We start from the raw sequence: 25,692 nt of genomic DNA on the forward strand, positions 1-25,692 counted from the left end.
TGCTGGGCAGGGGTTTTGTCCTCTGTCCATACATGCCGAAGCAGGGCATACAGTTCGGCGACCCTTGACCTTGGTTAAGGGCGGTTGCCCCACACACCGCGCAGCTCCACCTGACTGCGCCCGTCCCTGCTGCTGCTGAGAGTAGCAGTGCTCCAGTGTTCGAGACCCCCTGGGCTGCCACTGATCGCTCTTGGTATTGTTGTCACTCCTGGTTTTTCTTTTGTCCTGTACTGCTGTGTAAACCTCTGTAGTGCATTTGAAGTATCTCCACTATGCCTGTTCTTTTGTTTTTCACTCCTCTGCCTGCCCGTGTCCTCGCTCGCACCGTCCCCCTCCCCCCCCACCTCCCCCTGCGTCCCTGCCCCCTTCTCCTCCTTTCCCTTCGCCTTCCCGCCGCTGCGTCCCCTACGGACCAGACCCCGCGCCCATTGGCTGTTCCCCACCCTCCTCCCAGCTGAGCCCCCCTCCCACCTCCCTACTTATGGAGGCCGCTGCGCGGCGGTGAGTGCGACCCTTGACCTTGGTTGAGGCCGGTCGCCCCACACACCGGGCAGCTCCACCTGACTGCGCCCGTCCCCGCTGCTACTGAGAGTAGCAGTGCTCCAGTTTTCGAGACCCCCCTGGGCTGCCACTGATCGCTCTTGGTATTGTTGTCACTCCTGGTTTTTCTTTTGTCCTGTACTGCTGTGTAAACTTCTGTAGCTCATTGTAGTATCTCCACTGTGCCTGTTCTTTTGTTTTTCACTCCTCTGCCTGCCCGTATCCCCGCCCCCCACCCGCCGCCGCCGCCCCGCCCCCTTTTCCTCCTTTCCCTTTGCATTCCCTCTGCTGCGGCCCCGCCCCCGCGCCCATTGGCTGTTCCCCACACTCCTCCCAGCTGATCCCCACCCTATCTACTTATGGAGGCCACTGCGGGGCTGTGGGTGCGACCCTTGGCCTTGGTTGAGGCCGGTCGCCCCACACACTGCGCATCTCCACCTGACTGCGCCCGTCCCCGCTGCTGCTGAGAGTTGCAGTGCTCCAGTGTTCGAAACCCCCCTGGGCTGCCACTGATCGCTCTTGGTATTGTTGTCACTCCTGGTTTTTCTTTTGTCCTGTACTGCTGTGTAAACTTCTGTAGCTCATTGTAGTATCTCCACTGTGCCTGTTCTTTTGTTTTTCACTCCTCTGCCTGCCCATGTCCACGCTCGCACCGTCCCCCTCCCGCCACCGCCCCCTGCGTCCCCGCCCCCTTCTCCTTTCCCTTCGCCTTCCCGCCGCTGCGTCCCCTGCGGCCCTGCCCCCGCGCCCATTCGCTGTTCCCACCCTCCTCCCGCTGTTCCCACCCTCCTCCCACTGATCCACCCCTCCCACCTCCTCACTTATGGAGGCCGCTCCTGGACCGCGCCCAGCGCCAGAACCCCTGGACCCCGCAAACACCACAACACCAGACTCCACTACGACGCCATCAGCCTCCACACACTCAACGCCGGCCGACACCACACCTGCTTCCAGGCCACCCCGAAATGGACCTACGAACCCTTCTCCTGCCGCACCTGCAGCTTCACCTACGACAGAACCACCAAACCTCCAAGGACAGGACCCAACTACCTCCGCTGTATACTCCTCAACACCCGCTCCGCACGCAAACACCCCGTCGAGCTCTGGGATCTGCTCGACACCTCCGCCCCAGACGCGGCCTTCCTGACCGAGACCTGGTGGAACAACTCCTCGGCACCCAACATCGCCATAGCCATCCCGGACGGATACAAGATCACCCGCAGGGATTGCACCAACGGAACCGGAGGAGGAATAGCCATCGTCCACAAGTCCACCCTCAAGGTCGCCACCCACGCAGATGACACCATCAACACCGCTGAACACCTGCACTTCCGGATCCACACCGACCCCAACACCACCCTCAGAGGAACACTCATCTACAGACCCCCCGGACCCCTGAGTTTAGCGACTCCATCGCCGACCTCGCCAACACCCACGCACTCACCTCCACGGACTACATCCTCCTCGGAGACCTGAACCTTCACCTCGAGAATAACAACGACGCCAACTCCACCACCCTGATCGACAACCTAGCCAAACCCGGCCTCAGACAACTCGTCACCGCATCCACCCACCCACGCCGCCGGCCATACGCTGGACCCCATCTTCTCCACAGGCACCAACGGCGCCTTCGACCAAACCACTGAACTCCACTGGACCGACCACCGCTGCATCCATTTCTCCTTCAAGAAACCAACCACGCACCACCGCACCCAACAGCTACCTCGCTGCTGCTGGAGCAAAATCACCGAAAGCCAGCTGACCACCACCCTCGCCCAGAACCCACCCACCGACCACCACCAACCCAGACGCCGCAGCCCGCAACCTCAGACAGTGGATCGACGAGTGCGCCAACACCCTTGCTCCGCTCAAGAAACCCTCAACAACCACACCAGCAAGAGAGCCACCTGGTTCACCGACGAGCTCCAGACCTCCAAACGTGCATGCCGGAAATTGGAGAAAATATGGCTCTACAAACTCACACCGGACAACCACGCAGTCCACTAGGAAGCCACCCACGGACACCAACACCTCATCAGATTAGCCAAGAGATCCTCCTTCAAAAACCGCCTGGATAACAACGCACACGACAGCACAGAGCTCTTCAACATCGTAAAGGAACTCTCCAACCCCAGCGCCAACGCCAACGCCAACGACATCCCGCCCTCACAAGAACTGTGCGACTCACTAGCCATCTTCTTCCACCGCAAGATCACTGACATCCACGACCGCTTCAACACCACGACCGCCCCGACCACGCCAGTCTCCACCTCCCCTGCGAACACCACCAGCGCCATCCCCCTGACCTCCTGGTCCAACGTCAACAACGACGAGACACGCAAGGTCATGAACTCCATCCACTCAGGATCTCCGTCAGACCCGTTCCCACACCACGTTTTCAACAAAGCAGAAACAGCCATCGCACCCCAACTACGGAAGGTCATCAACATTTCCTTCGAAACAGCGACATTCCAGGTAAGCTGGAAGCATGTCGAAATTAACGCCCTCCTCAAAAAGCCCAAAGCGGACCCCAAGGACCTCAAGACCATCGGACCCATCTCCCTGCTCCCGTTCCCGGCAAAGGTAATCGACAAAATTGTCAACTGACAACTGGCCCGTCACCTGGAACACAGCAACATCCTGGACCCGTCCCAGTCCGGATTCAGACGACACCACAGCACCGAGACAACCCTCATCGCAGCCACAGACGACATCAGGTGCCTACTAGACAACGGGGAAACATCATCCCTCATCCTCCTGGACCTGTCGGCCGCCTGCGACACGGTCTGTCATCGCACTCTAAAGACACGACTCATAGAAGCCGGAATCCAAGAGATGGCCCTTGACTGGACTACGTCCTTCCTCTCCTGCAGAACCCAGAGCGCACGCCTCCCACCCTTCCGATCCGAAGCCACCGACATCATCTGCGGCGTCCCCCAGGGCTCAGCCCGACACTGTTCAACATCTACATGACCCCCCTCGTGGCCCGCCATCACAACCTCAACATCATCTCCTATGCCGACGACACCCAGCTCATCCTCTCCCTCACCAAGAACGCACACACCACCAAAACCAACCTCCATGAGGGAATGAAGGCCGTCGCCGACTGGATGAAGAGTAGCCTCCTACAAAACGAGGTACTCCTCCTCGGACCCACCCCCTCAGCCTGGGACGACTCCTGGTGGCCGACCACACTGGGAACGGCACCAACACCCACCGACCAAGCACGCAACCTAGGATTCATCCTCGACTCCGCCCTCTCCGTGTCGAAACAGGTCAACGCCGTCTCCTCCTCCTGCTACAACACCCTCCGCATGCTCCGCAGGATATACAAATGGATCCCGACTGAAACAAGAAAAACGGTGACACAGGCCCTCGTCAGCAGCAGACTGGACTACGGCAAAGCACTTTACGCAGGATTCCCAGCCAAACACCTATGACGACTACAACGCATCCAAAACGCCTTTGCCCGAATGATCGTCAACGTCCCCCGTCGCAACCACATCACCCCCCACCTGAGAGACCTACACTGGCTCCCCGTCGACAAGAGGATCACCTTCAAGCTCCTCACCCACGCACCCAAAAAACTCCACAACGCCGGACCAGCCTACCTAAACAGCGGACTCCGCTTCTATACCCCCACCCACCAGCTCCGCTCCGCCAGCCTCTCCTTCGCCGCTGTCCCCCGCATCCAACGAACGACCTCCGGTGGCAGATCCTTCTCCTTCCTCACGCCAAGACCTGGAACACCCTCCCTACCCACATTCGCCAGACCCAAGACCTACTCGCCTTCAGAAGACTCCTCAAGACCTGGCTCTTTGAGCAGTAGCAGCACTCCCTCCCCCCCTCGAGATCCTCACGGGTAAGTAGTGCGCTCTACAGGTACTCTGATTGATTGATTGATTGATTGATTTGTGATGAGACATTTGTCTGAGTTTTTGCCTTAGAAGCAATTTTTCGTATGGCATCAGTGGCCGCTCATCTCCCCCTCTGACCGACGGATGCATTAACCAGTGTCTGATCTGTAGATAGTGGAACCGTTCCTCCTCACAAATGCAATAGTCCCTGTTGAGTTTGTCGAAGGGGATGGGTCCCTCTACATCAAAGAAGTGCCCTGACGCCCTGCAGACCACACCGCACCATACTTGAAAGGCCGACCCGATTCCTGGCGTAAAGGAGGGGCTGTCGGCCACCCTGGCAGAGGAGAAGGGAAAGGTGGTTAGCTTCCCTCTCTAGGTGCATGAGTCCCACACTTTCTGCAGGGAACTCGTGACTGGGAAAATATAAGGGCTAAGCACCTGATGTGCTCGCTGGAGGAATGGAACTTTCCTCAATGATCTTCTAGCTGGGGCCCTGTCCATAAACAGCCATGGCTTTTCTGACTCTGCTTGGGACAAGTCAACTAGGAAACAAATCTGAGTCTCCTGGATATAATGGAGCAGGCATGGATACTCCGAGTCCACCCTCCACTGGGGGAGCCTACTTCATTCCCTACTTATCCGGAGGCATTTGCACGCAAATATAAAGTGGTGTAGCGCCGCCTGCAGGGCCGGGATTGTGCCCGTCGGAGGGGTCAGAGGCAATCCTGAAACAGAAAGAGTATTTTAGGAAGGGGTGGCCATCTTAAGAGCCCCCATGCGGCCCAGCAGGGTCAGTGTGTAATGCCACCAACGAGCCAACTCAGCCCCTACTCGTCTGGTAGTTGAGAATGTTTGTCTTCTCCGGGGTCAAGTTGAACTCCCAGATATGGGATGGATTCCGTCGCCCAGCAAATCGTATAGGTCTGTTTTAAAGCCGCCAGTGTGGTAGGCGGGACCAAAATATTGAGGGCCTGGGACTTGTCGGTTCATGGGAAACCCTGACGCCTCGAGGAATTCTCCCAGCTCCTCTAGGAAGTTGGGTAGGCTCTCACAGGAGTTATCCAGCATGACCAATACAACATCTACATATAAACTAACCCGACATATGGGATCTCGTTGATCCCGGGGTGATCTCACTCGTTGCACGAAGGGCTCCATATACAGCCCGAAAAGGATGAGCGAGAGCTGGCAACCTTGTTGTGTTCCCCCGCATATCGGGAAACTCTTGTAGCCCTGCCCATTCACTTGCACCAAGGCTACCGGGGTCCCATATCCGCTAAGGACCCTAGATCGAAACTGAAAAGCATCAGTGTCTACTCCAGGTAGGACCAGTGGACCCAGACCAATACTTTCTCTGCATCGACTGGGGGCAACATGCTGGCTCACTCCCTACAATTGGCTTTGTCAATAATGTGAAGGAGTCTCTTGAGGTTATCTGCGCACTGCCTCTGCGGGATAAAGCCCACCTAATCAGGGGCTATCAGGCCCTGCATAAAGGGGTTGAGGAGGGTTGCCGGGATTCCTGTAAATAATTTCGCGTCCACATTTAAGAGCAAAATGGGGCCAGATTCTCAGGCCCTGGTGCTGTGATGGAGATGTTCCAGCTCCTGGACTTGCCCCTGGAGTTCTGTCCTCTTTGCCCTTTGTTGCTTATTTTCTGCCGCTGAAATCGCTATAAACTCCCCCTGATTTTTGTTTTTTGTTTAAATATTTGTTTATCAACGTAATACAATTTTTTCATATACATTTTTAATGTTCAATTATACGGTGCTCTCCACTTTCTTGTTTAATTTGTTAATCATTTTGTTAATCAAATACTGTTTCTTTTCTATTCCTTTATTTCACATTCCTCAACTAACACCCCCACCCATCCCCTTACTGCAGGTCCCATTAAGATTTCGCTAGGTGCTTTGCCACAGATTAGAGTATATCACATTCCTCATTTCTAATCTTTCCCCTTGTACTCGGTCATTAGTATTGCAACTTTCCCCTGACCGTAACTATTATAGTCAGTGAGCACCTTCTATAGCCCCATCATGTTCATGGCGTGGTGGTTCCCCTGTTGTGAGCGCACTAATAGTGTGGATCTGCCCTAATCTGGTTTAGGATTTCTCATTCCATCCACCAGTGCCTCTCATGCTCTGGCTCGTTCCATTGCTCCTATCCCTCTGCGTGCATTCCTGAGCAGCACCCTGCCTTTGCATCTAGTTCTCTTTTCCAATCAGCTAATCGGGGTCCCACTGGCGTCTTCCTTTGTATTGTGATTTCTTGCTTGGCCAGTATGAGTGCAATGCCTTGGAATCTATCAGTGACCCTTGTTTTATATGTTAGGGGAAATAGGCTGATGAGGCAGTGTGCTGGCCCACAGTGAACCTTTTGCTCTATTATTCCAGACACTATGGCCTTGACCTTCTGACAATATATGTGTTCAATTGGGCAATTCCAAAACATGTGCATCATGTCCGCCCCGTTTTCGCCACATCTTGGGCAGCTCACTTCTTTCCTGTGGAAATATCTATGAATGCGTTCCGGGGTGTTGGAGGTCCGATGAAATATATAAAAATTAATTAGTCTAAATCGAGCCTTTCTCTAAACTTTATAGGTTCTATCTATTGTGTTGACCCAGTCCAAATCCGTCTCCCAGCTATTCCTCAGTACCGTCAGAGGTTGGAAGGAGTCCTTACTGATCGTTCTGTATTAGCATGTTACTGCCTAATCTTGCCCCCGCTGTTCCTATATATCCACTTGTTGCATGGCTTTTGGGTTCCTCAGTGCCCAGCTCCCAGTTTCTCCTGACCGCTGTAGTTACCGCTCCATGCAACAGGAAAAAGCCCTGGGGGATGTCCCAGTCCGTCCTAAAGTCCGCAAACGACCGGAGCTCGCTTTCTTTGTACAGATCCCCCAATTTAGTGGATCCTGTCTGCATCCATTCCTCAACCCTCTCCACTAGTCCCCATGTGGTAGCACCCGTAGCACCGTCATTGGAAGGTCCGGGGATTAGGGCACTCAAGTTTGTGTTTTATAGCATGCATCTCCCCCAACAGCGCCGCACCACTTGCAGTTTATTGGTACCCTCCCGTGTGCCCCCTGACCCTCAAAAGAGCCTGTCTCTCTCTCCGGTGTAGGTCTCCTCACTATCCATTGGGTAAACCATTGCAATTGTCCCGCTAAGTAGTATGATTCCAAGTCGGGGACTGTCAGTCCCCCTTCTTCTGTTGGTCGTTTTAAAGTCGCCGGGGCCACTGCGCCAACCTGTCCCCCCCCAATAAACGACACCAGATGTGATTCAAATTCAGAGAATCGGGCTCTCTGTATCCATATAGGTAATGTGGTAAACGGATAGAAATAGGTGTGGGAGAGCTATCATTTTTAGTAGTGCCACTCTGCCTGTGACTGACAGGGGGAGTGCACTCCAGAATGTCATGCTGCCTATGTTCCCTTCTTGAAGGTCAGATTGGAAGTGATATATCTGAACAACTAGATATTTTAGACAATGGGGCTCCCACACCAGTTCTCCCAGTCCCTCCGGTGGTTCCCTGTCCCGTACTAGTGGGAAAAGTCTGGACTTCTGCCACTTTACTTTGAGCCCTGACAGTCCAGAGAACCCTGTCATCATTTCTAGAGACCCTCGCAATTTCTCTCCCAAATTTCTCAAGAATAGGAGTAGGCCATCTGCATATAATGCAATGTGAAGTGTATGTCCTTTGTAGACCTTGGTATTTTCTTCCCAGCCGAGCAAGAAAAGCCAATGGCTGCATAGCTAGTGCATACAGCAGTGGGGAAAGAGGGCACCCCTGACGTGTCCCTCTCTCCACCCCTTACAGCCCAGAAATCGCACAGCCCATTCACACCCTTGCCAGGGGGTTTGTATATAGCAGCTGTACCCAGCATAAGAAGTCTTGTCCCAGTTGCATTCGCTCCAATACTCCATAAAAGTAGCCCCACTTCAGACTATCAAAAGCCTTCTCTATATCAGTGGCAAAAACCACTCCCTCTCCGTCTTCTCGGTCGCTTACCTCTAGTATGGACAGCAGCCTTCTAATGTTATGAGCTGTGCTTCTGCCCGGGGTGAACCCCGCCTCGTCCGGGTGGACTAGTGTAGTCATGAATGGGAGAAGTCTTGTTGCTAGTATTTTACCTAATATTTTAAAATCCAAATTAAGCATTGATAATGGTCTATAGGCCATACTGTCTTGGGGTGATTTACCCGAATCAAGCAGTGGATATTACGAGTGCTTCCCTTGTAGTACTCGGGAGCACTCTCTCACCGCCTCACACATCTCTATCAGTTTTGGGGCTAACTCCTCCATGTAAGCTGCGTAGAATTCGTCAGGAAGCCCATCTGTTCCCGGGATCTTTGCTTCTGGCTTGGTCTTTAATAGCCCTCCGTACTTCTGGCTCAATAATGGCCGCCCCCAGGATTGCAGCATTTTCTTCTATTATGGTAGAGAGGGGGAGCGGAGCAAGGAAGTCTGTCAGCGCTGTCTCCCCTTTCGTAAAGTGACATATAATACTCCATGAACCTGGCGTTTATCTCCGCTTGTCTATATAAATGGTGCCCATTCTGGTCAACTATTTTGACTATAGAGGTACCCCTACGGGTCAGGTTGGCCAGCCATGCCAACAGAATAAACTCCTCCTGATGACCACCTTCAGAGCATCCCAATGGGTTGATGCGGGTATATAAGGGGTGTTGTTAAGGTCAAGGTAATCACTAATAGCTTTCTTAATCTGCCTCACAACCTCAGGCTGTTGCAGCATTGTATCCCAGAGCCTCCACCGCTGGTGTGGGTCTCTCCGTTGAGGGGTGTGGATCTCAGTAAGGCACGCCAAGTGGTCAGAGAGGGATCTTGGTTCAATCTCCACCAAACGGAGCAATCACTGGAGTTCATGGGATCCTAAGAAATAATCTAGTCGAGCATGGCATTTGTGGGCGTGTGAGTAAAATGTGTAGTCGTGGGTATGGGGAGGTAATGCCCTCTACAAATCTGACAAACCCGCCTCCCACATCCAAGCCGACTCCTCGTCTAAGAATGCCTCTGCACCACCCTCCCTGAGGACCGAGCAATCAATGTCGTTGAATACTAAATTGAAGTAACGGTCTGTTAAAACAAACCAGTCCTGTGAAGTGAGGACATCCTATAACGATACCAGAAGAAAGTGTTCCTGACCCTTATTATGAGCATACAGGGAACCCAAGGTGAGTGTCTGGGTGCCCAGGCGTATGTTGTATACCAGTAGATGTCCCCTGACTTCCAACAATTTAGGTCCAATTGACCCCAGGAACCTGCCCTCTGCCCGTGTGGGCGGATGGCTCTGCTTGATTGCTGCACCCTTTCTTCACTACTGCAGGAGCAATCCGCAGGGCCTGGTATGCCGCCGGGACCCTCAGTCCTCCCTCAGGCCACAGGGTTTGACCTGATCCATGTGTCAGCGTCCATGTGGTGCCGGGCGATCGGGTCCACAACCGCTGTCTTCCGCTGCTACCTCCGAGGCCAAACTCGTCTCTCACCCGAGGCCCACCGGAGCAGCAGAGCTGCCTCGCCCCGTTACTCGTACTCCCGCAGGACGCAGCGATGGGGGTGTTGCAGTCCGGGCACAGAGGGCAGCTACTGGCCCAGAAGAATTTGAGGACCCACCCGGGGATGGGGCACCAGTCTCACCCACGGATGTGCGGAGGCCCTGAAGCTGCATATGGATACATCAGGGCCCGAGTGGAGGGACCTGAATGCGCATCCTCTCGCTCTGCCATCTTGGCCATGCCTCTACCATAGCTTTTTAAAGGCTTTCTTAGTTGATGATTTAACATTCATGATATATCAATAGTCCTATTACCCCTGGAAATATTTCTTGGAAAAAACGAGGCTGTTGAGTGCACTTTTGAAGGCTTTGTACATTTGCATTCACCAGCAAGCTCATGATCCCTAGTAGAATTCATTCTAGTTGTTGCTCCTTTAATGCAGCATCCATTTAACCACTTGGCTGCTAGGCGTTTTCCCCCCCCTGTGCTGGAAAATGCCATTTTAGTGGCAACATGACGAGCTCAGCTCGTCATCAGCACACGACACCCGTGGGTGATGACGAGCTGAGCTCGTCATCAGCATCGAAGGGGTTAAGCCTTCCTGTTACAGTGACCTCTTGACATAGAGAAGTATTTTCTTAGTTGCTATTACGTAAAGACTGGCAAAGTTCAAGCTCTCTCTTAAAAAGAGCCATATTTAGATTTATGGTTTAAATCTTTTTATTAATTTCAGCACAAATAAACAACAAAGGCCCTCGGCCCCTCAAAGACAAGTTAAGAAACAATAATGCTGCTTCTGATAGAAACATCTGCCAGTGGATTCCTCACCTTGTGAATATCCCCTTGCGTCAGCAACATTCAGAAATTCTTTTTGAAGCATCGCGCCGACGTGGACGATGTCACAGAGGCACGGCATCGTGCGCGATTACACTGACGTCTCCGACACCATAATAGGCCCACGCCGGCTTGATGACATCAGTTCCCTTTTTTCCGCGCCGTCGACGCTAACGGTTTTCAAGGGATCGTCTGTAGCTGTACAGTAACTTTGTTACTTTGTGATTATTCTAGTGTTTCTTTGTCTTCTGTCGGGATGTCTTCGAAGAAGACTGGCTTTAGTATTAAATCTTTTTATTTGCGAAAAAAAGAAACTAAAACAAAAAAGAAAGGGCTCTTATAAACAGCTGGGAAATATCATGGTATTTTACAGATAACAATGCGTCCAATGCATAGCAATATCCGCCGAGCTCCACTGTAAGCAAAAGTCACAATGTCTTGTAGTCCTTGGGAGCCACGAGCTCAACTAGCAGAGTTTATCCAGCGCTCATTGAGCCACAAAAGGAAAAAACATCGAACTGTAACTCATCCCCTTAACCAAATCCCCAAACCCCCACCCCCTCCCACCCTCCGGATCCTTCTTCCAACACCACACTCCTCCCCCATACGATCATCCTGATTCTTCATTCACCTGTGACAAGCGGAGCAACCTTAGATACCTAGGACAGGTCACTTCTCGGAATTCGGTGGCTAGCAGGGATAGAAAGGGCTGCCACAGCTCCGCATATTTCGCCCCTTCCCCTGCTTTCACCAAAGAGAGTTTTTCCATTCCAAGGATAGACCAGAGTCGCCACAGCCAGTTCTGAAGGGTGGGGACGTGCGTGGAACGCCACAGGGCTAACAGGGCCTGTACAGCAGAGCCCAGCGCTATCGCTATCAACCGACCCCTACGGGCTCTTAGAGGATAGGTTAGAGCATTAGGGAGCCCCAGTAGAACATAGGCCGGAAATCGCGGGATCTCCGTCTCAAAGTGGCCTTCAACTTCATCCAGAATCAATTTCCAATAACCCTGTATAGGACTGCAGTCCCACAAAAGGTGTGTCAGAGTGCCCCTTTCCCCGCAGCCCCTCCAGCATAGTGCGTCCCCCATTTGGCCCATCTCGTGCAAGCGCTCTGGCGTGTAATACCAATAGGTTACTAATTTGGTAAATGTGTCCGTCAACCCCATGTGATAGGCCGAGTGTCTGGCGCGGTAGTAAATGTCCTCCCATTCTTTGTTGCGCAGAGTCCGCCCTAGTTCCTTCTCCCATCTTGCCCGTCCTGCATTATAAACGGGCGAGTATCTGTCCAGGAGGAGGCGATATATGTCTGAAATGAGACGCTTATCTGTGGTGCGCGAAAGAAGCCAGTATTCATATTTACTGAGCTTGCGTGTTGCGTCTCCACGGATCTGGGGTTGAAGCGCCCAATGTCGGACCTGTAGATACCTAAGGCGTTCAGCCTCCGGGAGGTCATAGGTCTTCCGGAATTCCTCAAAAGGCATCACTCCCTCCCCTGAATACATGTGAAAGAGGCATCGGCATCCTGCTGGGCGCCACCGTGCAAAAGTCTGGATATCCCTACCCGGGCCGAAGTCCGGATTCTCCAAAAGGGGTGTGAGAGTAGACGGGAAGGTTGTCATGTCGTGCAGGAGGCATGTTCGATCCCAGACCTCTAGCGGTACCCTCGTGAGGAAGGAGGCATATAGGTTAGGGGGCCGGTGTTGTCGCCGCAAGAAAGGGACCTCCTGAAGTGGACGCTCCGCGACTGCTTGGTCCTGGAACAACTAATGGCGCTCCGATTCCCATTTGCTCCATTCCACTATGGTCCTGAGTTGGGTCGCCTGGTAATAAAGACGCAAATCCGGCAGGCCCAGCCCACCGCTCTCCGGGGGAAGCATCGCTAGCCTCAGCTTGAGCCTGGGCCGCTTCCCGTTCCACACAAACTGAGCCAGCTCCGATTGCGTGCGGCGAATCCATCCCTCCGGGGGACAGCGCGGGATAGCCCGAAAAACGTATAAAACTTGCGGGAGGATTGTCATCTTTACTACTGCCACTCGGCCCAGCCAAGATAGTGGGAGGTGCCGCCACCGCCCGACCTCCGCGCGGATAGTGCGACTAAGGTTAGCGTAGTTGAGACGCACCGTTTCTGGTAGCGTGGCCGCCAATTGTATGCCCAGGTAGGGGACTGCACCGTCCGCCCATTGGAAGGGGAATTGTGCTTCTAGGGAGGCCCGCGTTTGTGCCTCCAGGGAGAGGTCAAGGGCTTCTGATTTCGTCATGTTAACCTTGAAGCCAGAGGCCTTCGCAAACGCATCCAGGATGGCCTCCCCCGCCGGCAAGGATGCCACAGGGGAAGCAAAGGAAAGCAAGACGTCATCAGCGTATAAGCTGATCGTGTGAATATAAGCCCTGAATTTAATCCCCTTAATGGTCGGATGCGATCAGGGGTTCCATATACAGCGCAAAGAGCAGGGGTGAGAGCGGGCACCCCTGCCGAGTTCCGCGTTCGATGGGGAATGTGGGCGATGAGCAGCCATTCATCCGAACCGCCGCTGTGGGGAAGGTATAGCAGTTCAGAACCTACGTACGGAATTTCGCGCCTAACCCTGCCTTGATGAGCACCTGTTCCAAGTATGGCCAGTGGACACTGTCGAAGGCCTTCTCCGCATCAATTGCCAACATCATGAACTCTCCCAGCAACCTGGAGGCCCGTTCCACTACGTGGAGCGCCCTTTTTGTGTTGTCGACCATCTGTCGCTCCGGGATAAAGCTGGGCTGGTCCGGATCGATCAAAATGTGTCGGAGTCCAATACCTCCGCCCCCGCCGCCGACTCAATCGGCCCCAATCCCCACTTTCTCAGCAAAAGCCCTCCTGCCGCCACCTCGGTGGTTATCCGCTGTCGGAGGTTGCCAGTCCCAGCGCTACAGTTTCTACCGCAGCACGACGACCATCTTCGATCTCCTGCGCGGCCGGGCGCCTCGGCTTGCGCCGTCGCCGTTACTGTTTCCACTGTCCAGGGGCGTCCGTGCCATTTGCTCTCCCTCCAGGCGGATCGTCATCCTCCGTCGGTTCCTCGAGGTCTAACAATTTGCATGCGTCCCTGAAAGACCGCAACTGGTGAACCTTGTTGTCCAGCTTAAATACCAGGCGAAAGGGGTGACCCCAGCTATATGGGATGTTGACCCGTCGCAGTTCTGCCGTGATCGGTCTGAAGGACCGTCGTTTCTCCAGGGTGATGGCGGCGAGGTCCTGATATAGAGTCGGCGAGTGGGCACCATATGAGATGGTTCCCATCTGGCGCGCTTTGCTAAGGATCTCCTCCTTCATACGGAAGTCCTGCACGCAGAGCAAGATGTCGGCCGGTTGGGTCGAGGCCGCCCTGGGCGGGCCCGTCCTATGGGCCCTGTCCAGCCGAAGCGTTGAGTCCGCCGGTCGGCCCAAGATGTGGTTGAAGAGGCCCTGGGTGAAGTGGAAGAGGTCGTCTGTGTCGGGAGACTGCTTCACTCCCCGAATCCTGATGTTGTGCCGCCGGGAGCGGTTCTCCAGGTCCTCGGCGTGAGACTGGAGGTCCACCTGTTGGTCGTGAATACAGACTATTTCTTGCCGCAGCGCCTCTATTTCTACATCTCGCCTGTCGCTTTTGGTCTCTAGGTCCGCCACTCTTTCTCATATGGCGTCAGTGTCGCGCCGGACTTCCCGTATTTCCTCCTGTAGTTCCCTCTTCAACGCGTGGATGTCCTCTCGTAGGCCAGCGAAGAGGGATTCTAGAAAGGTCTTAGTGATAGTCTCCTCAATGTCCGCCTTTCCCGAGGGCGGAGAGTCCGTGGTCTTTTTTTTCCGTGCCGGCCCGTTGACTGGACGTGGCGGTGTCTGTCCGCTTCCCCATTGTGTTGGGGGTGAATAAATCCTTGATGGTCCTGTCCTTCCGGACTCTCCCCGAGGACATGTCACTCAGGGCCTCCCCGGCCCGGACACCACCAATGCTGCTTGACAACGTGGGTTCCGACAATGAGGGTGCAAGGAAGCTCGACGGGTCGGTCCGTTATTCAGGGGAGCTCACCTAGGGCCGCGCAAGGAACCCGCCTGTCCCCACTCCGGTGCCGAGGAGACTCCTCTCTGTCACTGCCCAAACCCTAGGGCTCCCGCGGCTGGACCCGGGACACTAATCACTGGTGTACGGCTGCTCCTGTCCGGACACTGGCCTCTATTTGCCCACTGAGCACTTCCGTGTTCTGCTTGCAGTGTTGGTGCCTAGCAGGACTTCTAGGCCGCCACACAAGGGGTATTTCTGCGCTCGCGAAGGCGACCAGCGTGTTGCCCAAAATGGCGGACGCAAGCTCCAGGCGCCACAGGTCGCATCAGCCCCTCCAGTGCGAATCAGGCGCCTCTGTTCGATTCCCCTGTGGGTTCTACCTCGGCGCTTCCGAAACACTCCAGGCCTGGTCGACGCGCCGGCTATCTCAGCCGCCACTCAGGTGCGATTCTTCCCTGTTGCTCCTCACCTCAGTCCCGGGGGTCTCAGGTTCTGTGTTCTGTCCGCCGTGCTCCGCTGTCGGGCCCACTGCGCCTGGCTGCCCGCCCGTCCGCCGTCGGAGGTCTCTGCCTTGGCCGCTACCACCGCCACCATGCGTTCGCGGGACCGCAGCAGCCCCCGGACAGTGTCGTCCCAGGGGCTTCGCGCTGTTAACGCGCGGGCCGGACCCGTTGCCCTGTTGTCGGCTCTCGCGTAGTCTGCTGCCGCCAGAGGCGCCACCTAGTCGGACTGCCTCGCCGGGGCCCAAGGTCACGCCCCGCAGCTCCTCTCCGCTAGGCCCGACCAGGCCTCGCTCACGGCGACACTCCTCCCTCTGTTCCGGGCGTCCCCAGTGTCGCTCGGTTCTCTCCTCCGGGCGCAGACCTCTCCCGGCGGTAAGCGCTCTCCGATGGGGCCCACTGACGGGGAATTGAAGCGCTGCAATGGTGCTATGAAGACGGCCGGCGGCGGGAGCTCTCGGAGACACGTCCGCTCACACCGCCATCTTGGCCACGCCCCTCAGAAGACTGGCTTTAAAGCGTGCGGAGAATATGGCAAGATGATGTCCATCACCGATCCACATGAGTGCTGTGTTTGGTGCTTGAGTACCGACCACGACGTCGAGGACTATTCTTCTTGCAAGAAGATGACTCCGAAGGCTCTTCGTGAGAGGGAAGCAAAACTCCTCATGGCAAAATTGAAGAGCAAGAAGGAGAAAAAGAGTTCAAAGTCGCGAACACGGCGTTCGAGGTCAAGGTCTCGTTCGAGGTCGCACTCGGAGTCGTCTTCGGCTCATGCTTCGAGGTCTTCGAGAAAGAAGCACAAGAAGAGGAGTCATGAGTCTCGCCATCACTCAGGGAAGAACTCTAGTTCAAGGCCGAAGTTGCAGGTGAAGCTACTTCGTAAAGAAGCGGTGGCTTCGGCTTCGGAAGCCCAGGACTCCGAGGGTGTGGCTTTGCGTGTGGATTCGCCTGAGTCACCGAAGCAGCTAGCGAATCCTTCTCCGGACCCGTCCCATCATTCTGGTCAGGAGGATGAAGGTGAGGTGGAGGAAGTTGGAGAAGGCGAGGTTCGATTGCCTGCGGGATCGTCGACCTCGGTGCACCAGCCTGAGGAGGAGATCGACGTCGAGACGACTCCGCTCCCTCTGGAGCAACCTGGGGGCCCTTATCCAGCCTTTCCGGCTCCAGGTCAGGATCCATCTCAGTTCCTGAATGCCATGTTTGGAGTTTACTCCAGGGCAATGTACCCCTCTGGTGCACCGGTTGGTCCCACGGGTCCATTGGCGTATAGCCTGGGTGTCCCCCAGGCTTATGCTCCTGCGCCCTTTATGCCTTTCATGCCGGCTCCAGCACCGCATTGGCATTTCCCGGCGACGCCGAAGCCTTCGACGCCGAATGCATCGACGCTGATTCCATCGACGCCGGTGCCCACGACTCCAATGCAGAATCTGGTTCGGCCTCGGGTTAAGCTTCCTCGCCAAACTTCGGGTTCGACTCCGGCTCCGGCGGAGTCGGTCCTGGATCCGTCGACTTCGTTCATGAAGGAGAGGTCGAGGCGTGAGGCCCAGAGACTTCTGGAGGAAGAAAGGTATCGGGATGCAGACATGTAGGAAGTGGAGTTACAGGATTCGGAGGATCCTTTTGATGACCTGAGAGGCCAGTGGTATTGAACTGTCTCCTGAGTGGGATTTGGCCTCTGTGTCAGACGTGCCTTCCAAGGATGTGACACCTTATCACGTTGTAATTAAGAAGGCTGCAGACTTGTTAAATATTACTCTGCCCACCTCCTGAATACAAGTCTAACATTCTAACTGAGGTCCTTCACTCGCCTTCATCCGTTATTCAACCAATGCTTCCATTTATTGACGCTTTGGCTGAACCCATTTATGAAGTTTGGAAGAAACCTCTGACCGCTCCTGCTGTTTCAAGGGGTGTTGCGAGGAGGTATAGAGTGGCACCTGGTGACCCGGACTTTTTGTCTACGCACCCCCTGCCGTAGAGTTTGGTTGTGCAGGCTGCCTGCTCAAAGAAGTCAACAGGTGCTTTTCCGCAGGTTCCTGGGGAAATGGAGGCAAGGAAACAAGACTAGGCGGCAAAAAAAATCTTTTCATCAGCCAGCATGGCGCTAAAGTCTTCAAATGCAACTTGCCTGATGGGTAGATACATCCATGCTTTGATGGATTCCGTCAAGCAGTTGGTGCCTAAAATTCCTGAGAACGATAGAAAGGATTTTCAGGAGGTTATTTCTGATACTCAGGCTGCGGCAAGGCAGGTAATCCAGAGTGGGCTGGACACTGCTGCTTCGGTGGCGAGAGTGATGGGTTTGTCAGTGGCCGCAAGGAGAGCTGCGTGGTTGAAATCTTCAGAATTCTCTGTGGATGTTCAGTCTGCTTTGATGGATTTGCCCTTTGATGGGTCAGGATTGTTTGGTAAAAAGGCTGACGCTGCTTTAGAGCGGTTTAAAGACAGCAGAGCGCCAGCAAAGTCTTTGGGCCTTAATACCAGGGGCTCATTTGGAAAGCGATTCAGAGGATTTGGCAGATCTTCCTTTCGGGCCTACAAACAATTGCAGCAGCAGCCGCAGCAGCAGCAGAATACGCTGTACAAGTCATACAGGGGCAGACAGAGAGCTTGTCCTAGAGGTCGCCAAGCCTCCTCCTCCTCCTCTTCCCCTTCCCAGCCCCCTGCCACCACAGCAAAGCAGCCCTAGATCCGTCATTCCGGATCATGTGGGCCCAGTGGGGGGCCGGCTTACCCATTTTCTACGAGATTGCGAATTGATTACTTCAGATCTTTGGGTTCTCAATCTTGTAGAGAATGGGTATGCTCTTCCCTTTTGGGAATTTCCCCCCAATTACCCTCCTTCGCAGGGTTATTGTTCGGAGGACCACCTGCTTCTACTGCAGGTAGAAGTCCTGGCACTGTTCAGAAAGGGTGCGATAGAGGTGGTTCCAGAGCACGAAAGGGGTCAGGGATGCTACTCCCGGTATTTTCTGAGCCCCAAGAAGGATGGCAGACTTCGTCCAATCCTGGATCTCAGGGTCTTGAACCTCTTTCTGAAGCGGGAGAAGTTCAAGATGCTCACCCTTGCGCAGGTTCTTCAAGCGCTGCTGGAAGAAGACTGGATGGTGTCGATCGATTTACAGAATGCGTATTTTCATATTCCCATCCTGAAGTCGCACAGGAAGTATCTCCGTTTCACGGTTGGGTCGCAACACTACCAGTTTGCGGTCCTTCTGTTTGGTCTTACTACTGCGCCTCGAGTCTTCACCAAGGTGATGGCTGTGGTGGCTGCACATCTCAGAAGTTCGGGGATACCAGTATTCCCGTATCTGGACAATTGGCTGATCAAAGCAGAATCTCCAGAGATAGGGCTCCATCATCTGCAAGAGACAACTCAGTTGTTGCACAGGTTGGGTTTTTCGATAAATTTACCCAAATCTCACCTGGTGCCCTCCCAGCGCAACCTGTTCATAGGTGCGGTGCGGTACTGGACACTACAGTGTGCCGTGCATTCCCTCCTCCTCAAAGGATTCGCGACATACAGGAAATGATTCCTTTATTTTATAATGGAGCGGTCGTTCCAGTCCTGAAGGTCCTTCCCCTGCTCGGTCTGACGGCTTCTTGCATTCTGTTGGTCAACCATGCACGCTGGCACATGAGGGCACTCCAGTGGTGCCTCCGCAGGCAGTGGTATCAGCATAGTGGAGATCTCAGGGAGTCAGTGAGGATCTCGAGAGAAACTGCAGCGGATCTGTCTTGGTGGAGCGTGGAAGGCAATCTGTCACAAGGAAAGCCTTTTCAACTACCTCCATCGGTGGCCACAGTGATATCGGATGCATCCACTCTAGGGTGGGGTGCTCATCTGGGGGATCTGGAGGTGAAAGGTCTTTGGTCTCCAGAGGAAAGGTTGCTTCATATTAACCTTCTAGAATTGCGGGCGAGACGTCTGGTGCTCAAGGCCTTCCTCCCTTCCCTTCGCAGTCAGTCAGTTGAAGTCCTGATGGACAACACGACCACGATGTGGTATGTCAACAAGCAGGGAGGAGTGGGGTCGCAGTGTCTCTGCAGAGAGGCTCTGCGTCTCTGGTCCTGGGTTCAGGACCATCAGATTTGTCTGATGGCAAATCATCTGGCCGCAGTTCTGAACGTACGTGCAGACAGTCTCAGTCGGCAGTTCTCGGCCGACCACGAGTGGAGGCTTCATCCAGAGGTAGTCACGTCTTTCGGACTTGGGGGACTCCTCAGGTGGACCTGTTCGCCACTTGTGAGAATGCTCACTGCCCGTCATTCTGCAGCCTCCAGTTTCCGATGCAGGGGGACGCGTTTCAGTTGAGTTGGGACTCGCAACTCCTTTACGCGTTTCTTCTCATACCCTTGATTCCTCGGGTTCTGAGGAACATTCGCCAAGACCGGGCCCAAGTTATATTGATCGCCCCGGATTGGCCAAGAAGGGTGTGGTACACAGATCTTCTCCACCTCTCCTCGTGCCCGCCACTCCGTCTCCCTCACAGGGTAGATCTCCTCTCTCAGATGGAGGGGCAGGTTCTACACCCCCACCTCAAGACCTTACACCTTCATGCCTGGAGATTGAGCGGGGCAACCTGATTTCCTTTTCTCTCCCGCACGATGTGGTGGATGTCATCTTATCGGCCAGGCGTGACTCCACCAAGTCCATTTATTCTTATAGATGGTCTAAATGTATTTCTTGGTGTGGGGAGAAGTCTGTTGACCCTTTAAGGGCTTGTTTGGCCAATATACTTCAATTTGCACTTTCTTTAGCCCAGCAGGGTTTTGCGGTGGCAACTATCAAAGGTTATTTGTCAGCCTTATCGGCTTTCCTTTGTTTGCCGGACCAGCCCTCTTTGTTTAAATCTCCTATTGTATTAGGTTTCATTAAGGGCCTTACCAATAAATTTCCTCCTACTCCTTTTATTGTACCTCAATGGGACTTGAACCTTGTTCTTCCGTTCTTGATGGGTTCGCCTTTTGAACCTTTACACAAATGTCCCTTAAGACTTTTGTCTTTTAAGACTATTTTTCTAGTGGCAATTACCTCGGCAAGGAGGGTAAGTGAGCTTCAAGCTCTTAGTTCAAAGCCCCCATTTTTATCTATTCATGCTGAAAGAATGGTTCTCAGGACTAGGGCTGCTTTTCTGCCTAAAGTGGTAACTCCTTTCCATCTTTGGGCAGTCTGTAACCCTCCCTACATTTTATCCTCCCCCTCACCCTTCCAAGGAGGAGGAGAGACTCCACCGCTTGGACCCTAAGAGGGCAGTGAGCTTTTACCTGGACAGGACTGGTGAGTTCAGGTTGGATGACCAGCTGTTTGTTGGATTTACTGGCTGAAAGAAGGGGAAGGCGGTGCACAAGCGCACGCTCTCGAGATGGATTATCCTCTGCATTAAGATCTGATACGCCCTGGCGGGTAAGGAGCCTCCAGAGGGTATAAGAGCTCACTCTACTAGAGCAAAGTCCTCTACATCTGCTTTGTCTAGGGGTGTGCCTGTTGAGGACATTTGTAGAGCGGCGACTTGGGCCTCCCTCCACACTTTCGCGAAGCATTACTGCTTGGATACCGAAGGGAGGAGGGAGGGCCACTTTGCGCGCGCTGTCCCCCAAGATTTACTGGTTTAGAAGAGTGGACACCCTCCTCCGGGAGTGGGGACTGCTGTGGGACTCTATTCACAAGGTGAGGAATTCACTGGCAGATGTATCTATCAGAAGAACAAGTTACTTACCTTCGGTAACGCTTTTTCTGGTAAATACAATATCTGCCTGTGTATTCCTCACTGACCCACCGCCTCCCCGTTGTCCACTCTTCTATGCCTGAGTTTATTGTAATGTAAATATTTTTATTGTCAAGGAAATGTTTTATTTCAATTGCATTCCTGCATTTGCTTCACACTGTGTGTGTTATCTTGACTTTTGTGTACTGTGTATACTGTGTATATATCTACTGTCATCGGTCCGTCCGTGTGCCTCGAAGGCACGGAAAATAGGGCGGAACTGATGTCATCACGCCGGCGTGGGCCTATTATGATGTCGGTGACGTCAGCTGAGTCGCGCGCGATGCCGTGCCTCTGTGATGTCGTCCACGTCGGCGCGAAGCTACAAAAAGAATTTCCGAATGTTGCTGACGCAAGGGGATATTCACAAGGTGAGGAATCCACAGGCAGATATTGTATCTACCAGAAAAAGCGCTACCGAAGGTAAGTAACTTGTTCGTTGGGTCGTTACCATAGGTAATAAGCATGGAGCGGGTCCTCCAAACCGCTTCCCCAACCAGCCCACCCCGCAGCCCTACCCCCATCCACCCCACCCACCCCTTGTCCACCTTGAACCAAAGAACCAGGAGGGAAGGAAAAAAGGGAGGAAGCATGTAAAGTGATAGCAATTTGGGACTCAATGGCCCTTATTGCGAGATGTCTTGGAAGTGCAGCTCGGTATCCGTGTGTCAGGTAAGCGGAGCAGGCGCAAGTATCGAGGACATGTTAATTCCCTGAATTCAGACACCAGCAGCGTCCGGAAGGGCTGCCACATCTCGGAAAATTCTGACCCCCTACAGGCCAATGTGAGTGTGAGTTTCTCCATACCTAGCACTAGCCAGAGTCTCCGAAGCCAACCAGTATGCGTGGGGAGTTGGGTGGAACGCTAATGCACCAGGATATTCTGTATTGCTGATCCCAGAGCAATCGCAATCTGTCGACCTCTCCTGGATTTGAGTGGGTATGTCAGAGTGTTAGGGAGACCCAAGAGGATATAAGAGGGAAATCTTGGAAGTTGTTTCTCAAAGTGTTGATCGATTTCATCAATCACTTGGGTCCAATATGATAGTATGTAAGTGCAGCTCCATAGCACGTGTTCTAGCGTACCCACATCGCCTCCAACAACGATCGCTCCGGTGTGTAATACCATTAGGTAACAATCTTGGTCAGAGTTCCGGTGAGGCCCATGTGAAATGCAGAGTGTCTTGCCCGTGGTATATATTCCCCTATTCCTCGTGGCTCAGTGTTCTGCCCAATTCTCGTTCCCTGTGGGCACGACCTGCGTTGTAAGTGTGAATGGTGTTGGCTAAAAGTAGTCTATAAAGGTCAGAAATAATCTTTTTATCTGAGGTACGTGTCACTAACCATTTCTCGTAGGGGGTCAGTAGACGCTGCGCCAGTAGTTTGACTTGTGGATGTAATGCCCAGTGTCGAATCTGAAGATATGGCAACCGTTCCGTTTCCGGGATACCATAGTGTTCTTTGAGCTGTGGAAAAGTGAGAACGCCGGCCAGATCAAAGAGGTGGCCCAAGGACCTGCAGGGGAGAGAGCTTGAAAGGCCTGCATGTCCATACCGGGCTGAAAGTCCGGATTGTCAAAGAGTGGCGTGAGAGGAGATGGGTAGGTAGTCAGCTGTGCGGACACATTGGTTCGGTCCCACGAGTCCATGAGAGTGCCAGAGATCAATGAGTCATACAGGTTGGGGGGGGGGACGGTGGGGTCTGCGGAGAAATGGGATACCCTGCAGCGGGCGACCTGCAACAGTTTGATCCTGGAACAGCCAGTGTTTCTCTGACTCCGTCCGCTGCCACTCCACTATATAGCGAAGCTGGGCAGCGTGATAGTATAACTGGATGTCTGGTACCCCTACCCCCCGTACCCCCCCCCCCACCCCCCCCCCCCTGGTGGGAGCACTGCGACTTCGTGTCGGAAGCGGGGTTTACGGCCGTGCCAAATAAAGCGCGATAAGTCCTCCTGGGTCTTTTGAATACAGCCAGATGGGGGTCGGAGGGGAAGAGTCTGGAAAAGATATAGGATTTGGAGGAGGACAATTGATAACCGCAATCCTGCCTAACCAAGACATCGTGCAGTGTTTCCACCTAGTCCATTCTGAGCGTATGCGGGCACGGAGTGTAGAGTAGTTGGTTTCAGCGGTGGCTGGAATGGTGGGAGCCAGTTGGATGGCTAAGTAGGGTATTGCTGTAGTTGTCCATTGTACAGGGTTTTCCTCCTGGAGAAAGGTAAGGGTGTCCAAGTTCATTTTAAACCCTGATCCGCGTGCAAAGCTATCTAGTTCAATGAATAGGGTGCGCAGGGCCGTAGTTGGTTCTGATAAGGAAAGCAGGATATCATCTGCGTACAGGCTAATGGTATGAACATCCCGACCAAATTGAATCCCCTTTATGAGGGGATGCCTTCGAACTTGCAGTGCTAGAGGCTCCATATAGAGTGCAAAGAGGAGGGGCGACAGAGGACATCCCTGCCTTGTGCCCCTGCCGATCCAAAAGCGAGAGGACGTGTGACCATTAACTCTGACTGTAGCCATAGGGAGGCGATAGCAATTTAAAACTCGAGTTCAAAACTTCTCACCAAAGCCAGCGGCCATCAATACCATCTCAAGATAGGGCCAGTGCACCCTATTGAAGGTCTTCTCCGCATCTATAGCCAAAAGCATATATTTGCCTCTAGTACGAGACGCCTTCTATATCAAATGGGGTATGCGTTTGGTGTTATCACTGGTTTGTCTCTGTGGCACAAAGCCGGCTTGGTCAGGCTCTTTCAGCTGGGCCATGTATGGTGCCAGACGCGCCGCTAAGATGCTGGTGTATAGTTTAATATCTACATTCAATAGGGATATTGGTCTATATGCGCTACACTCCATCTTGTCCTTACCCGGTTTTGGAATTACCACTACCGCTGCCTCCAGCATCTCCTCCGGGCTAGCCCCCATGTGTTCAAAGGTGTTAAAAGGCCTGTCAAAATGGTGGCCAACTGGCTGCAAAATGACTTGTAAAAGGCAGCCGTATATCCGTCCGGGACGCGTGACGTGCCTAGTTTGAGGGATGAGATTGCTAAGATTACTTCCTCCGTTTGTATAGGCCTGACAAGATAATCGGCTTGTTATGTTATGTTAAAAATTTGTTAGAGCGCAAAACAGCTGCCCCAGCAACGGGGCGTCCCGGCGCTGAACCATGAAAAACACCTGAGGGGAGAGGGTGAAACAATGTGGTTTGTCCAAGGCGGGCAGCTGGGCCTCTGCTATATATTCAGCGCTTTGCTGAACATCGAGAGAATCCCCAGTATAGAGGTCTGCATAAAAACCCCTAAACATCTCTGCTATTGCAGCATCTTCAGAAACTAAACTGCCTCCGGACGTACGAATGGCTTGCACTCCCTGATGTTGTCGGGCTTCACGCAGTTTATTGGCAAGAAGGCAGCCACATCTATCCCCTTCTGTATAATAGGAGCGTCGAAGTCTCAATGCCGCGTATTCAGCTCTATCCTGATCTAATGCCGCAAGGTGTTTTCGTTCTCTGCATAGCTGCCACCAAGCACGGGAAGCCCCGGTTCTTTGGTGCAGCTGTTCAAGCTCTGAGACCCTCTGGGTAAGTTCCGCCCTCTTGCGGGTCCTCTCCTTGTTCTGGGCGGAGGAAATAGCGATGAATTCCCCCCTAAGAACTGCTTTCAGAGCTGTCCATTGAGTCGCCGGTGAGGTATCCGAGTTAGCATTGAGGTCAAGGAAATTAGTGATAGCCTTCTGGATTTTTTCAATTACCGTGGGGAGATGTAGTAATGTATCTTGCAACCGCCAATGTCTAAGGGGTCGAGAGGAGTGCGGAAACCGGAAGGTAGCCACTACCGGTGAGTGGTCAGCAAGGGAAGCCGTCAAAATTTCAGCTTCCGCTGCATAAGCTTGAATCAAAGTGGTGCTGAGAAAATAGTCAAGGCGGGCATAGGACTTATGGGCCCCTCAGTAACAAGTGTAACTGCAGGTGCATGGGAGCAAGTGTTGCCAGAGATCTGTGAGCCCTAGGTCACGGAGATGTGCCTGTTCTGTGCTTGGAAGTACTCCTACCTGTGACGTCCTCTGGCATGAGCGATCTAAGTCGTTGTCGAAAACAATGTTAAGGTCGCCCCAATAGCAAATGGCGGTCCGAGGCTGCAGCCGCCTCACGAAGGGCAACACGGAGAAACTTGGCTTCTCCCTCGTTAGGTGCGTAAATAGACCCTACAACAAACGTCACCCCCCCCCCTCCCAACAGGAACTGGTATGTTAGTAGGCGGTCCCGAATTTCAGTTTCTTTCTATATGATTCTGCCCGGGAAGGAGTGAGAAACCAGGATAGCCACCCCTGCAGATTTCGAGGTGCGAGAGAAAAATAACTTTGTGGGGAAGAACCTAGATCGCAGCCTATGATGATCTTTAGCTAGAAGATGGGTTTTCTGGAGAAGGCAGATGTCAGCCCCAGACTGCTCCAGATAACCCAGGATCGACCTACGCTTAATCGGGTTGTTTAAACCTGGTACATTAAGGGTGAGGACCTTGATGTGTCATCAGAAGAGGGTGATAGGAGAAGATCGCTGTGGGCGCAGCTGGACATGACGCGCATCAAGACACAGAAAACCAAACCAGCAGAGTGCAAGGGGTGTGTCGGGAGGAGCAGGCAGGGGA

At 53.5% G+C, this 25,692-nt stretch overlaps 1 protein-coding gene across 1 annotated transcript in view; it reads left to right on the top strand.

The window, feature by feature from the left end:
- Positions 1 to 25,692, top strand: part of SEC23A (SEC23 homolog A, COPII component) — a 981,910-nt gene that overhangs the window by 60,947 nt on the left and 895,271 nt on the right. The window lies entirely within an intron of this gene.

This window comes from Lissotriton vulgaris, chromosome 9, assembly GCF_964263255.1.
Source record: "Lissotriton vulgaris chromosome 9, aLisVul1.2, whole genome shotgun sequence".
Lineage (NCBI taxonomy): Eukaryota > Metazoa > Chordata > Amphibia > Caudata > Salamandridae > Lissotriton > Lissotriton vulgaris.